Source organism: Sphaerodactylus townsendi, linkage group LG02 (assembly GCF_021028975.2).
Source record: "Sphaerodactylus townsendi isolate TG3544 linkage group LG02, MPM_Stown_v2.3, whole genome shotgun sequence".
NCBI classification, from domain to species: domain Eukaryota; kingdom Metazoa; phylum Chordata; class Lepidosauria; order Squamata; family Sphaerodactylidae; genus Sphaerodactylus; species Sphaerodactylus townsendi.
This window is the reverse complement of record NC_059426.1, coordinates 71,726,126-71,740,581: the sequence shown is the minus strand read 5'-3', so window position 1 is coordinate 71,740,581 and position 14,456 is coordinate 71,726,126. Positions and strand designations below refer to the sequence as shown.

The 14,456-nt window shown below is 44.9% G+C and overlaps 1 long non-coding RNA gene and 1 pseudogene across 1 annotated transcript; one reads left to right on the top strand and one right to left on the bottom strand.

Moving 5' to 3' along the window:
* The first annotated feature begins 736 nt into the window (after positions 1-736).
* On the top strand, positions 737-2,617 carry LOC125426011. Its single transcript, XR_007243484.1, has 2 exons — positions 737-1,165; positions 1,209-2,617. It is a non-coding gene; the product is annotated as an uncharacterized LOC125426011 (long non-coding RNA).
* A 1,435-nt stretch (positions 2,618-4,052) lies between these two features.
* Positions 4,053-4,102, bottom strand: LOC125427602 (annotated as a pseudogene).
* Positions 4,103-14,456: the final 10,354 nt, after the last annotated feature.

The window sequence follows — 14,456 nt, the reverse complement described above, 5'->3', positions numbered from 1 at the left end:
ATTCCAGGGAATTCTGAATATCTGCAAAAAAAGTAGTTAAAATATTAAACTTCATGAAGCTCAGTCTGAATTAATAAATTGCCAGCTTTGTATGCTGACCCTGCTCTTCTGCCTTTCACCGCAGGCTGGTGCATGTAAATTAAGGTGATGTCTTTTCAATCACCCCCCCCCCCGCTTGTCTCCATGTATTCCTGCATGTAAATGTAACTAGGAGCATTAAATGGGGGAAACCATATGTATTATAAGATGCTCTTGTGAGTGCACTGTCAGAGTTGCGCATAAGAGGCTTTTTTTTTAAAGCTACTGTTCTAGTTGGGAGGGGGAGCTGGAGTTGGACTGCATCATTCTCCAGGTCTTATAAATTCTTACTTGTTTGCCCCTGTGATGAAACATGATGACGGAGGTGCTGGACCTCTAGATCCATGTCCAGTCTGCGGTAGTGTCAGCAATGCAATGCTTTGGTCAGTGTTGTCTCTTTTTTTTCTGAAAGGAAACACAAAGCATCTCTCTTTCAGCCCTTCTGCCCTGTTCCTTTCTTTCAGAGCCAGAATGGTTGTTTACAAGCCAAGCACGTTCCTAACCAAAGGGTGCATACCTTTAATTCTCATCAACGTGTTTGTGTTCTTGCAGGGCAACCCTGCCTTTCTCCACTCTACCAGCCTCAACCCTTTTCCCCACCTGGCCTCCTCTCTTGCCACAGCAGTTCATTGTAGGGCATCTTCTCTGCTGAGCCATTTTTGTCCCATCACATTAAATAGTATTTTCATACAAGAGGCTTAAAGCAGGTCTTGTTTCAATTAGCCTTATACTTTAAGTGTGTGTGTGTGTGTGTGTAAAGGGCCATCAAATCACTTTGTGTAAAGGGCCATCAAATCACTTTTCAAGGCAAGAGATGTTTACAGGTGATTTGCCCCATTGCCTGCCTTGCGTAACAATCCTGGATTCCCTTGGTGGTCTCCCATCCAAGTACTAAGCAGAGGTGATCTGCTTTGCTTCTGAGGTCTGACTAGATTGGGCTAGCCTGGGCCATCCAGGTCACGGTCTATACTACAAATATAAAATTGGTTAAAGGCCCAAGTAAACACATGAAGCTGCTTTATACTGAATCAAACCATTGGTCCATCAAGGTCAGCACTGTGTACTCAGACTTGCAGCAGCTCTCTAGGTTGTGCTGTTTCACATTACCAACTGAAACAGAAGCTCTCTAGGTTGTGCCAGGTAGTGCTGTTTCATGTTGCCTACTGCCTCACCCTTTTGACCGGAGACCTGGAACCCTGCTGCATAAAAACATATTCTGCCACTGAGCCACTCCCCATGTTTTGTATTACACATGCCTCTCAACATTCTCTTTGCATTAATATCAGTCAGATTTTAGCAGAAATTACAAGGAAGAAATGGAAAGCTGGTTTAGTCTGATGTATAAAAAGTGTTTTTGTTAGCCCCTGCAGGCTAATAGTAGTTCTTAGGGAAAGATCTTGGATCAGGGAAATCATGTGGATGGAAGGGTTTAAATAACTAACCTTCCCTACTCGGTACGGTATAATGGTTATGCTTAAAACAGGGGTGTCCAACTGAAGCTTCAGATGTTCATGGACTACAATTCCCACCAGCCCCTGCTGGCATGGCCAATTGGCTATACCAGCAGGGGGTTGATGGGAATTGTAGTCCATGAACATCTGAAGCGCCGGAGTTGGACACCCCTGACTTAAATTGTCAGATTATGCCTTGGATAACCAGGTGCAAATACCTATTCAGCTATGACTCTCACCACGTGATTTTGGGTCAGTCATTCTCACAGCCTAACAGTCGGCAAAGACTTTTTGTAAGAATACAAAGCAAGAAAAAAAAGGTATGTATGCTGCCCTAAGTTCCCCTAATGGAGCAAAAAGATGCTCGTTTCAGGTTTGGAAACTGCTCAAGAAGGGGATCTTTAACCCACATCCCTACACATTACAGTCGCAATACTGAGTTATGAACTCATAGACCCTGCCTGGTTGAGAGTCTTAATGTCAGCCATATGTGGGACACAACGATTTTGGAACGTATCATTGGCCCTGGTAATCCAATGACTTTGTAAAGCAGATTAGATCAGTGAGTATCCCAAGAATGGAGATGGGGTTGTGGCTGAGGCTGAAAGCTAGGGGCTTGTCTAGAGAGCTGAACTTGAGGTGAAATTTGAACCAAGGCCTTTATTCCACAATAATCAAGACCACACATTTACATGAGGGTCATTATTTAGACATGTATAAAAAACTCAGGCACACTTGGTTTGATGTGCTGATAGGAGGCATGGGAGCTGTATTTGATACTGCAGTGATCAAGGAGGGAACAGTAAGGTGGGAACACAGCCTAATGGTTCCAGAGAAAGGTTGGAACAAACATGATGCATCAGCCTCACTGAAGCAAAATGGGTCTGTATCTGGTCTGTGCCTGAATGTTATACCTTCCACCATCACCAAGGAATGCTGTCTTGAGATGCATGATATTAGAAGAAGTGTGATATAAATATAATAAATACATGACGAGGCCAAAATTCTATTCACTTTCTAAGCTCTGTAGACTGCTTAGTGTATGAATGGTGCAAAACAAATGTAAACTCAAATAGTTTCAACCAGCATTCTCTGTTTTGTTACATTTTTATTTCTGTCATGAACATCTGGATCCTTACTGAAGTCAGAGTTGGAAAAGCTGATAAACATGGAAGAAAGGCAATATCCTCACTGTCAATTAATCCTGGGATACTCACCCGAAATATCCAGTTTCACGACAAACTCCCCACAGCTGAACCTCCGAACACAGATTCATCCCAGTTCTGGTGCCCCCCCTCCCCCATCACGTGTTTTTCCTGAACCTGCTTGAATGTGAACCTTTTAAAAAACACATCTCCAATCCAGATCAGTGGGAAGGTTCGGGGATCTAATGGGGTTTCAAATTTCCCGCAGTAGAGATTGACACAAATGCCTTCCAGCCAATCAGAGCATGGCGGGCTGTGCACGATGCGCACGCAGCCTTTTTTTGTTTCATGCCAGCTGAATCTATCACTGTAACATGTGCACAAGATAACATTACTCGCTTAAGCGTGTGCACAGAACATTACTTGCTTAAACGTGTGCACGAGAGAACATTACTTGCTTAAAAATGTGCATGAAAGAACCGTAGTCGCTTCAAAGTTAGCACTTTTTTCACGCAAAAAAAAGTTCCCACCCCAACAGCGTATGACAGCCAATCAGGACGAGGAAGGAAGAGCCACTGAGCAGATCGCGCGGTAGTGGGGATTGCTGCACTGTTTGAAAGCGTGACTGAGATGGATGTCTTCATCACATACATGCCACGGTGGGGAGGGTGAAACCTCGATGCAAAGGTGCCGTTTCTTTTGAAACCTGGTTGTAGCTGTATTTAATTTTCAGTGGGGATTCGGCCAAAGAGAAGATCAGTATCACTATGCCCTGTAACACAACAAGGCATTCATAACTTTCCATCAAAAAAGAGTTGCTATTCTGAGTATTTACAGCAGAAGGGGTGGAAAAGAGGCTTGTGCAAGAGATTGCAAAACAGGAAAGTAGGAGTTCAGGCACTTTCTCAAAGGCCTAGGAGTAAAGGGTGTGCCTCTTATCAAACATAGAACCTTAGCAATGAATTTAGTTAGACATGTATGTCACTCTAAATCAGGGGTAGGGAACCTGTGGCTCTCCAGATGTTCAGGAACTACAATTCCCATCAGCCCCTACCAGCATGGCCAATTGGCCATGCTGACAGAGGCTGATGGGAATTGTAGTTCCTGAACATCTGGAGAGCCGCAGGTTCCCTACCCCTGCTCTAAATAAACAAATCATTGTCCAAAGAGCAAAGCATGACCATGTAGTTTACAATCCTCAAACTTAAGCATCCCTGTGGTTTCCAACCCTTGAAAATTTTTTATCTTTGAATCATTACTTTCCCCAAGAAATCACCAACTAATGACTTATTCATTTAATCTCACATTTTGGTTAATCATGCGGTAATGTTAATGTTCTGTCTTGATTCTCAGTAGCACGCTAAAACAACAAGCATATTCTTCACGGAAATCTTTAGTTAAAGGCGAAAGATTTATACTATCTGAAGAGAAACCAGAGTATATTCTTTAGAACCGTTTGAGTTTTCCCCACACAGGAAAGGAGGCTAAGACCAGTGTCCTGCTAGTGGTGTTGCATTTTTCTCATCCTTTCTTTTCATCTGCTAGCAGAGTGTGCCTCCTGCATTGTAGGTTGAAATGGGAGTAAATTATAATGAACTCTGTCATTGATGTTTCTGCATTAACTCCATACAGCAAACTCAAACTGAGAAAGGGAATATGAGTGGAGGAAAGTGAGATTGGTGGATATTAAGTATATGCAGGGGACGAAGGGAAGAGATGGTGAAAGGGAGCAGGTGATACCAATGAATATCACATGGAAGGAAGTTGTTTGGTGCACTTAAAGTATTGGGATTCAGGGCTATGCTAGACATGACAGTACAGCCATATTTGTTGCTCATATGCCTGCCCTATTCATATATAAAACATATACAAAACGTTGAAGGCTTTCACGGCCGGATAAACTCACCATATACAAAACAGTCTGATTTATGGACGCACATGTACAGAGGACTGAACCCTCTCTCCTGTGCTTTACCTCACCTTGGTCTGTTGCTCCAAATACATATGTCTTAGTTCTTTCAATACCATAAATGATCTGGACTTGGAGAAAAGCACCCAGTGATGGCACACAAGGAGGTTAGGAGGGGTAGTCATCTCCAGTGGTCCACACCTCATATAAATATTAATTTCCCCAACTCACTTTATATGTGAACACATATATAAACAACAAACATGTCTTCCACTGAGTTGTCTAGTTTGGTTTGTAGGCTTAAGGGCAAATTATTACAGGGGTAATCTTTATTACTGAGGCAAAATCTCCTTTCAGCACACCTGGTAGTATTTATGAAGCCTTGATTTCATGACCAATATTGAAGATTTCTGATCTTGGCAAGTACTTTTATGTCACAACTGATGCCAAGGGTTCTAGCCTAGGAGCACTTTTAGTGCAGGAGCAGAAGTGAGTGAAATACTCAGCAGCCTACTTGGATGTGACATTCATTCTACAGAAAGAAGCCTGTCCTCTATCTATAAGGATTACTTGGCAAGCACATGGGCTTTGGACAAACTAAGACCATATCTCTGGGGGCAGGAGGCCCTCATGACAGATCAATCACCATTGTAGTGGTTACAGATAATGAAACAATGCTAAACTTCAGCACTGGTCATGCAGAATGCATCAAAGTTGATCAGTTTGTCACTGGAGTTGAGTTTTAAATTGCTGGGGTTTTTTGTATGAAGTGGGCTGAGTCCTTAATGTAGTGTGTGGCAGTGGCATAGCACCAATGGGGACATCTGAGGACATCCACTCTGCGCACGCCCCTGCCAGGTCACAGCAAAAATGCCCCCACAAACCTGGCTGCAGGTTAGGCGTGGCAGGCACGGGGCAGAAGGGGGATGGCGGCGGTGGTCTGCTCTGTGCCGCCAGCTCTCACGCAGAGCAGGAAAACCCCTCTGCCCTTCTCCATGGAGCAGAGGGGGGATGGCAGCCACAACGTTTTCTGCCCTCCCATGGGTCCGCACGCTGCGGTCACCCCCATGCACCATCAGGCTAAGGTAAGTGGTGGGGCGGTGGGGCAGCATGACCGCGGAGGCCCTTGTGGCAGGGGTGGGGGGTGGGCAGAAAACACAGAGGCCTCCCCATGTGCAGTTTTGTTTAGACATGCCTCTGGTGTGTGGTAAGTCCATTATAGATTTCTAATTGTGCAGCCAGAAATTTTGCCAAATTATATGTAGGGGATCCGATGGAGCTCACAATGGGAATGAGCAGTGTGGAGTCCTTGTGGATTTTTGGGAGTCTGTAAAGTCTAGAAGGGAGAGCTTCAGATCTGCATAGATGTTGGCGCATGTTAGGATTAACTGAGGAGTTCTTAATCGAAGTGTTGGTTTTTCTGGTGATTTTGTTGGTAGGGATCTGTTTCAGATTACACTTTCAAATTGCACCCTTTACACTTTTAACCAATGCAAATGGTTCTTTCTCCCACCCTGGACATTCCACAGATATATATACTCCACTTGCTTTACTACCATCAGATCCTCTGAAGATGCCAGCCACAGATGCAGGCGAAACGTCAGGAGAAAATGCTACTGGAACATGGCTATACAACCTGGAAAACCCACAAGGCTCTAGTGATTTCGGCCGTGAAAGTCTTCAACAATACATTTTCCATTTTGTTGAGTTAAAACTCTGTGAATGCTTAGGGGTTACGCTCCAAGTGCCCTGACAAATATCTGGCCAAAGGAAACAGCCAATCCTCCTCCCACCCTGTGCAGAGCGAGTTGCAGTAGCCTAAGTTAGAGATGACCGTTGTGTGGATCATTGTGATTATGCCAGGTTGTTTGGAAATGTTCATGCATGCAAGAACACTGTATTAGGACCAACCAAAATCTCACAACTTTTGCATTCCTCTTTCATAGTACAAAAGGGGTGGGGTATGCCGGGCATGATGGGGATACACCCATTATGCAGTTTTTAGGATTTTAAAACGGAAAAGAGGGCATGTTGCAGACTTAAATGAAGTAAGACTGGAAACAAAACAAATTTCAAGATGCACCAAAGGCTGCTGGGGCAGAGAAGTAACCCCCTCCCCCGCAGCCACTCTCCCATGCAGAGAGTAGAGAAATCAGCCTGATGAAGAGTTCTGGGGAACTTTTATGTTCTCTGTTTTGTGATTTTTTTTGTCCTAATGAAAAGGTATTACACAACTGCTGTTTTTGGCATTTTCTGTAGATCAATATTGCCTATGCAGTCCTATGCTGTTAGTAGCATCTTGTACGCACAGTGTTAAAATGGAGGGGGGGAGTAGAGAAGCACTGTTTACAAACCAAATGCACTTTCTAGCCAATGTGCATTTTTGCTCACTGTACAGAATGTTCATACTCAACATATAATTAAGAGAATATTCTGCCACCGCAATTAGCTATTCCCCTTAACTACAATATCAAAAGGAACTACTCATTATAGATGAAATGACTCAGTTTCAACAATTCCTCCCCAATTCAGTTTTGAAATGATACCAAAAGATTTGCAAGGCTGTATATGAAATAAGAGCTCCAGAAGATTAAATTCTGCTTAGGATTCCACTGTCCACTCACTCCATTTGAAGGAGTAAGCTCTAGTCTGTGAAGTCTTTTCCAGTGTTTAAAGTGCTACATGATTCCTACACACAATAACACACACACAACACAAAATCAGAGAGAATCAAGAATTGCACAGATTAAATAATTAAGTAATTTCAATGCATTAATGAGTGCAAAAAAACATTTGGTTGAATTTTATTCAGCTCACCTCTTGAAAAAAAGATTTTTGAGATACTGATTTTTGATATTGATTTTAATACATCCTTTTGAAACACTGAACTAAGTACGATGAAACTTTCGGTTTTATGGATGCAGTACCTGCACTTATCTGATCAGAGTTTCATCTTGCCGATAAGATCACCCATTCATGGGACTTTCTATGGTTGCCCCTTTCCTATAAAATAACCTTCCACACCAGGTAAAGCTAACTGCCTCTCCATTAGCTGTGCAAGGCAGAACTTTTCAAAAGAAAATTTTGTATTGGTGATTAGCTTTTAAAGGAGATTCATCTTTGTCCTTAATGTCTGATGTTGACCTTTGTCAATTTTATTGATGGTAATTTTCGTCAGCTATCTTGGGCCCATTTGGAAAATGGTGACATGAAAGTAATCTAAATCATTAAACTAAATTGGAAAGAAAGGCACCTTTCAACATTTTCTTTTGCATTGCCTATTATAGTCATTATGAAAAGAAGGTGGCATGATATTGTTACCATTCCGCCCTGACATAGCGGGGGCAGTGCTTATTCACAGGTATCCCTGCCGTGTGTCAGCCTAAAGGGTGATGTTGGCGTTGCAGAGATGGGGACCTAAACCTAAAAAAAAATTGCAAGTTGTGACTCTGCAGGGCTTTCAAGGCAAAAGATGTTCGGAGGTGGTTTGCCCTTGCCTGCCTCCACAAAACCTGAATAGCTCTCAAGAAATAAATGGGTGCTCTTAAATCGCAACACCCCTCATAATATTTGAACAGAGTAGAAAGCCTGTGTGCACAGAAGCTCCATATGAGCTATAGAGTGCTACTATCTGAGTTTCTTTTGGGTTGAAGGTTTCAAAAACTCCCCAGCTGGGCTATCATAGGGGAGAAACAACATTGCTTACTGTAATTGTTTGATTGATCATCTAGTGGTCCTCTGTACAGGCACACATGGGATTGCGCTAGTGCAGGCCAGCCACAGAGCATTTCCGATAGTTTAAGAGCTTTAGCTGAATAGCAGGTGCTCCCCTCCCCCAGTCACAAGTCTGGGCTAGCATCTATCCCCACTTAGATGATGTGACTAGGGAGGAGAGGTGCACCCTGTCCTCCAACTGATCCTTCACTTTTGCTTGATAACAGCCCACAGCAGGGAGATGGGAGGGAGGTGAAAAGTGAAGACAACAGAAATAAAATGAAGACTTTTTAGAGAGTGAATACATCAGGCATGAGTATTCATAGATGTCTTACCCTCTGGTCTGTGTTTCTTCAGCTTTTCTGTGTATTTTCTGTGTATTTCCTTATTGTCTCAGAGAATTTACATCATGGGGTCAAGAGATGTTTTCCTTCTCTCTGTCTTTAGACCCCCTCCCTCCTGAGGGCAGCTCAAGTTTCACAACAGTACTGTCCACAGTTCTAAAATCCCTCCTGTTTCTCACATCTGGTCTGCTTACCTTTCCCAGCTGCTTTTTGTAAATATTTGGCACAAATCTTCTGAATCTCGTAAGTTCCAACACAAATTTATTTCTCTTTTATCTTCTCACAGAATAATTTCAAAAATGGATCTATGTTATTAGTATCCTTTTACTTTATTTTTAGTGTTTCTGGGATTTTCCATTCACAGTTAAAGTATGAATCTTCTTAAGGCTCTAATTCTGCCAAACAGCAAACTCCTTGCATATCTCAACCACAGTTCTTTTTTTAAAATAATTTTTATTGTATCATTTGAATATTCCATTTTATATTAATACACTTCTTCATTCATTTTCAAACAATACATTTTCCTCTTTTCCCCTTCCCCCTGTATTTTCTTCATAGTTTCCCCCTCCCCCTGTATTTTCTTCATATCAAACAAGTTTTCCCCTCCCCCCTGTATTTTCTTCACATCAAACAAACAGCAGTAAGTTCATTCTTTGTAATCTCTTCTCCCATATCGCCTCATTGACTCCAGCTTCTTTCATCCAGTCCGCATATATAGTCCATATCTTCAAAATTTCTCTCTGTTTATCTTGCCTCAACCACAGTTCTGAGATAGCTTCTTTTAGATCTTCTTGAACAGTCCAAATATATTAAATTTAGCTTGGAATAGCTGTAATCTTCATAAAGATTCCTCAGCAGGGTTTAGCAAAGATAGCAGTCCATCTCCCGGGACTTCAACTCTAGGGCTCTTCTCCCTTCCAAGGAAACCCTTCCTGGAGAGATGAGGGTGATCTTAGGTCCCCTCCTTAATCTGGAGGTGACATGTCAGATCTGAGGTAGCCCCCCAGACCTGAAAAAACCTGAAAAACATGAAAAAAACATTCAGCTCCTCCAAGATCTATACCGGAAGACAATACTGCTGCTGCTGCTGCTGCTGCTGCTGCAGCAGAGAGAACCCGAGATTCCCCCTCAATGGGAGGGGAGTTAAAACTAAATTGTAGAACATGTGCAGAGTATTTCCCTGTGCTGCGTGTCCAGATCTTGTGAGATTTAATGCAGTCAAAAAGAAATAGTGTTAGAGCACACTGAAAAGGCATTGTTCTGAACACAATGATTCTAGACCTGAGAGCTGGATTTTTAGCCTGGAAATCTGTTGTTATTGTCTTGGTAGGAATGATATCAATGATATCTCTCTAGGCTCCCTGTTGACTAGCAGTGGTGCTAAAACTCTCTAGTTCTCATATACAAAATAAACAATGAGGAAAACCCATGAGGTGCACAGGAGCATCATGGTGTGGTGAGGAAGCAGGGAATAAATCTGCCTCCCAATAAGCCAAGGGAAATAATTCCTGTATAATTGCCTGGTGTACTGCTGCCCTCTCCACACACTTGTATCCCTAGATTTGCCTTGTGCCTCTTGCAAATCATTACCGAGTCAGTTGTCTAGTACAGTTTATTATACTGAATTGGGATTTGCTATGGATTCATGATCCATGGACTTCTGGCAGTCAGTATGCACAAATATAATACGCTGCCTTGCCTGGAGTCAGGTCCAGTTCTGTCTACTTTGACTTCTCCAGGATCTCAGACAAACCCTTTTTCTCATTCCTGTTACAGAATCTGCCTTTACATGGAGATGCCAGGGAAGGCACCCGGGAATTTTAGCATGTACTTTTACAACTGCCCTATGGCCCCTTGTTCCTTTTCATTCCTAGGCTCTTGCTCTTGAAGGGTGGGAAGGAGCTATAGTTCAGCAGACAGGAATAGAACAGAAGTTAATCCAGAAGTGTTTCAAATAGCCTTGAACATGGTGGCTCCTCTATAAAAAAAAATTTAAGGGTACCACAAAGAACAACCAATTAAGGACAAGGCAATAAAGTTTCAGAATTGCTTTCTTCTTGGCACACTGCTGGATACTTAGAAAGAATCACAATTATACCTATGATTTCTGTGCTATTTCCATCAGTTTTTATTTGCTGGTAAACCTAGACTCAAGTAAATAAACATGCTTTGCAAAATGTGTTACGTTATTTTCTTCGTGACCTGTGGTCCTTGTATCAAACAACATTTTGACGTCCATAAATTCATGAAAATTCATGAAAAGAAAATAATGGATTATTCCCTAGTCCTTGGAAAGTGACTTTTCACTCTGCCTTGGCTCTGTAGGGTTCAATTTCATAACAAGAACAATAGAAAATAATACAAAATTCATGTTCATTTCATGTGGCTAGCTATATTGCTCTCTGAACTTGGGTGTTTCATACAATGAACATGTAAATAGGGGATGACATGGTTGCCTCTTTAAAACCTTTACATACACATCTGGAAACCCAGACCCAACCAGGGCTCACAAACAGGTATCTAAGGATGACAGCGTGTTCACACTTCACATGTGTGCTGAGGGTGTAGCACCACTGAACACACAGCAGTTATGTTCAATGCATGCTGCATGGACAGCTCTGAGATACTTTGGCTTTCTTAACTTGGTTGACAAGAACAGCTGGTTAAAGTCACTATAGCTGGCACTTCTGTTTCTAACCAAGGAAAGGAGATGATATAGGTCAGTGATGGCGAACCTTTTCGAGACCGAGTGCCCAAACTGCAACCCAAAACCCACTTATTTATCGCAAAGTGCCAACACGGCAATTTAACCTGAATACTGAGGTTTTAGTTTAGAAAAAACGGTTGGCTCCAAGGTGCACATTACTCAGGAGTAAACTTGGTGGTAGTCGGTGGCTTGCTTTGAAGCAACCGTGCAATGCTTTGAATGGGTGAATTGTGACCCTAAAAGGGTTTACTCAGAAGCAAGCCCCATTGCCAACAACCGAGCTTACTCCCAGATAAAGGATCGTACTTTAGTTCTTCCCATGAAAATCATGGGAAAACAAGCAAAGAATTGTCTAAAGAACACTGTTACTTGACTTATTTCACTCTGCCTTGCAAGTGTGCAGCCAATCAAGTGCATTTCGTAGAGTTACCTGATTTCTGAAAAATTGGAACAAGTCATAATTTTGTTGCTGAAAAATTAAAGGCATTTGATTAGCAGAGCTGTGTTATTAGGACTATAACGAATCAAAATATAAGCTAAATGTATCAACTGTTAACCTCAGAGAGGCAACTATTTCAAATGGAAGTTCCTCTGATTTTCAGATCCAAACTATTAAACTAGTTTGGGCCATTTTTCTGATGGTGACACAATATCTATGATCACTTTTGGACTTCAGACATGCCTGTCTGGAATGCTATCCATGTCTGAAATGATAATCAGAACAGAGATGTTTCAGGTCATGATCTTGAAGCCTTCTCCATCACTGACTTCATCTTTTCCCCCTTCTTTTTTGGGTGTTTATGTAGTCGACTGCGTGTAGTGCAATTCTGCTGGGGGCCGCCTATCCCTCTTTCTTAAAATTATATGACAGAGAGGGCAGGGGGTGGGCGGACCCTGGGGGAATTGTGGGTATGCATGCTTAATCAGTAGCACGAAAGGGGCTTTCGGAGCTCTTTTGGGGGGATGGGTGCTTCGGGGGAACAATCCATTCTGGCGGTTGAGGGCAGAGGACTCCTTATGCAGAGGGGGGGGGTTTTTCTTGTAAGGGAAATGTACTTACCGTGATCTTGGTGGCCAACGCAGGGGGGCTGGATGGTGCTAAAATTTGTGATCGAATTATCTTGGGGAAAAGCCGCCCGCCGAAACCACTCCTTAAGGGGCGGTTTCGGCCAAGCGTCTTAGAAGTGATGATGGTGCTATAATACCATGACCACTGGAGGCGCCCAAACTGGTTTGTGGGTGAATTTGGTGCGGCAGCCTCCTTTTTAAACTGGGGCCTGTCCTGGCAGTGCTGCGGTATCAGGACGGGCCCAGATTTTAATCCAGGGAGGGCCAGTCAGCCAATTGGCCCTCCCGCCTCTACTGGTTGAAAGACAGAGGGAAAAGGAAGGAGAGAAAAGGGGGTAGTTTCCTGCGGAAGTTGAAGGCAGTTCGGAGGTACAATCGGGATTAGTGATCTGTGTGATGGATTTATCCATCCCAGACTAAGGTCGTTTTGACCTGGCTCATGAGGTCTCTTCCCCAGAGATTAACATGGATGTCCAAGATGATGGGACGTACCGTGAGTTGTCGCTCCAGTCCTGGGCTGTGGACCGTGAGCGGCCGGACGCTCCGTCTCGCGGTCTGTTTCCCCCCCCACCCCAGATGTGCGGGCAAGCCTCGGTCGGCCACTGGTCAGGCCACTCGGCTGCCCTGATGACGGTCACATCAGCGCCGGTGTCCATCAGGCCCTTAAACATGCATCCCTCTATAGCGAGCTCCAGGTATGGGCGGGAGCTTCCGATGGGTGTTTACACCGCTGCGATGGTGGTGCTGGCTGCGCCATGTTGGCTGCCGGGGCTTGTCGCCTTTATTGGGTCGGCAGCGGGCAGCGCATGGGGCAGGAGGATCAACTGTGCGCAGCTGGTTCCGGTGGGCAACTCCTGCGGGATGTTCGTCCAGATTTGGAGATGGATGGGTCCCTGGTGCGTGGAGTCGATTACTCCGGGAATGATGAACACTCCCTGCTCAGCGGCGGAGGCCTTAGGCAGCACCAGCCCAATAGTCCCGGTAGGGATGGGGTCGCCGTACTGGGTTGGGGCGACAAGGACCTCGTGGGGGAACTTGAAGGAGATGGGCTGGGTGCACGTGGCGAGATACCACGAGTGGGGCGGTTTGGGCGTGGGCCTTGGTGTCTGGGTCTGCTCTAATATTCTCCTCCTTGGTCCTGGCCTGGGGAGGCGCCCGGGCGCGAGTTTCCCGGACGGGCAGTCGCTTCTCCAATGGAAGCTCTCTCTGGCACCGTGGGCACGGGTCTTGGGCTGACCTTCTCCTCTTGGGGGAGGACCCTCCTCCATCGGGGTTGTAGGCCCCCCCCACCGGGCTACCCACACTCCCGAAGTGTCGGGTCTGCCGCAGTTAAAGCAGTCATCCTGAGGCTGCCTCCTGCCGGTGGAGAGTGCTGCGGCGAGGAGGCTAGCTTGGTGGGCGGCAGATCCGATGTCCTGGCAAGCCTTAAGCATGTCGGCCAGTTCAGGATCTTTGCCCAGGCCCGTGATTGCTCTGGGCGGCACTCCGTGGAATGCGTTCTCTTTAGGCGCATGAGGAGCTCGTTTTGGGCCTCTTCGCTATCTACCTGCCTCTTAAGCTTCCTGGAGCCTGTTCACAAACTCGGCAGAGGGCTCTTGGGGCTTTTGCCGCATGGCGGAGAAGCTCTGTGTGGGCTGGCCAGAATTGGGGACCTTGACAAACGCCTTGTAAGCGCACTCAGAGGCGACCGTAAGGGTGGCCTCAGGCAGGACAATCTGATTGTTGGGGTTACTGAAGGCATCGAAGCCGTAAAGCTGGGCGGCGGTGTAGGCGCCGCCGGAGGCGGCTACCCTGCTAAAAGCATTGCTGGCGGAACTCGCTCTCCCAGATCACAAATTGTGCAGGGCTCAGGAGCATGCGGAAGGTGGTCTTCCAGTCGTCCGGAACCATTAAGTGATTCCTCGCGATTGCCTCTAGCATGCCTCTCACGTAGGGGCTAGTGATTCCTACGTCTCGCATCGCTTGGCGGAGCTCAGTGAGGATGTTATAGCTTAAGGGGCGGTACTCGACAACCCGCCGAACAATGCCATCCTCCCCCTC